The sequence below is a fragment of the Marmota marmota genome, unplaced genomic scaffold (assembly GCF_001458135.2).
Source record: "Marmota marmota marmota unplaced genomic scaffold, marMar, whole genome shotgun sequence".
Taxonomy (NCBI): Eukaryota; Metazoa; Chordata; class Mammalia; order Rodentia; family Sciuridae; genus Marmota; species Marmota marmota.
This window is the reverse complement of record NW_026012371.1, coordinates 1,095-2,731: the sequence shown is the minus strand read 5'-3', so window position 1 is coordinate 2,731 and position 1,637 is coordinate 1,095. Positions and strand designations below refer to the sequence as shown.

The window sequence follows — 1,637 nt, the reverse complement described above, 5'->3', positions numbered from 1 at the left end:
GGCAACTAAAAAATTTTTTTGAAAAAGATTAACATCTAACATATAAAGGCCTAAAATTCAACAACAAAAAACAAACAACCCAATTCAAAAATAGGCAAAGAACTTCAGAAATAGATACCTCTCCAAAGAAGATACAAAACCATCCAAAAAGCACATGAAAAGATGTTAATATCTTACTCATTAGGAAAATGCAAATCAAAATCTCAATAAGAAACCACTTTACATCTACTAAGATGGCTATCATGAAAAAAATGAAAAATAACCAATGTTGATGAGCATACAGAAAAATTATGAATTGTTGGTGGGAACGTAAAATGCTGCAGGTGCTAAAGAAAACAGAATGGAAGTTCCTTTAAAGTTTAAACAGAAGAGGGGCTGGGTTGTGGCTCAGTGGTAGAGCGCTCACCTAGCATGTGCAAGGCCCTGGGTTCGATCCTCAGCACCACATAAATAAAATAAAGATATTGTGTCCAACTACAACTAAAAAAAAATAAATATTTTTTTAAAAAGTTTAAACAGAAGAAAGAAGGAAGTGGGGAAGGGATCAGCTATCATAAAGATACAGGAAAGATCAGTGGAGTAGATATAGGAGAACAAGAGAAGGGAAAGGGGAAGAGAAATGAAAAAAATGAAACCCTAACCCAACTGCCGAGGTACTGGAATGCAAATAAGAATTCATCAGATAGGACCTAGAAAGGTTCAGCAAATTCAGTCTGTGTGCATGGAGTGCCATGGGGGAATAGATCAGTCCTAAAGATAGATGTAAAAGCTGCAATGGAAGGAAGATAGTTCGAGAGAAGAAGATTCTGGAAGTTCATGTTGAAAAAGGCATGAAAAGATGGACAGAAGATAATATTCCATGGTGAAGGAGACCAAGAGCCAGGACTGGAACCAGGAGATATTATCATTGGGTTAGATCAGAAGGACCATGCTGTTTTTACTCAACAAAGAGAAGAAGACATTTTCATGTGTATGGACATACAGCTGGTGGAAGCATTATGTGGCTTCCAGGAGCCAATATCTACTCTTGATAATCGAACCATAGTCATCACCTCTCATCCAGGTCAGATTGTCAAGCATGGAGATATAAAGTGTGTGCTAAATGAAGGTATGCCAATTTATCATAGACAATATGAAAAGGGCCGCCTAATCATCGAGTTTAAGGTAAACTTTCCTGAAAATGGCTTTCTGTCTCCTGACAAACTCTCTTTGCTGGAAAAACTCCTACCTGAGAGGAAGGAAGTAGAAGAGACTGATGAAATGGATCAGGTAGAACTGGTGGACTTTGATCCAAATCAAGAAAGACGGTGCCATTATAATGGAGAAGCATATGAGGATGATGAACATCATCCCAGAGGTGGTGGTGTTCAGTGTTAAACCTCTTAGTGGGGCCAGTGAATAACACTCACTGCAGGCATTTTATATGCAGTAGTGAATGAGTGAAGGACTATAATCATAATATGCTCACTACTTGCTATTGGTTTTGCTTTAATATTCAATTATAATGGTGTTTCAAAAGTTAAATGAAGAATAAATGCAAATATAAAAGCTCTGACTTTGCCCAGTATGTATGATGACTTCAGTGTGTAAGAAGTTGTTTAATACCTGTAAAAACTACTTTTAAAAAAGTTCCCCTA

The 1,637-nt window shown here is 37.0% G+C and overlaps 1 pseudogene; it reads left to right on the top strand.

The window, feature by feature from the left end:
• The first annotated feature begins 646 nt into the window (after positions 1-646).
• On the top strand, positions 647-1,386 carry LOC107134991 (annotated as a pseudogene).
• Positions 1,387-1,637: the final 251 nt, after the last annotated feature.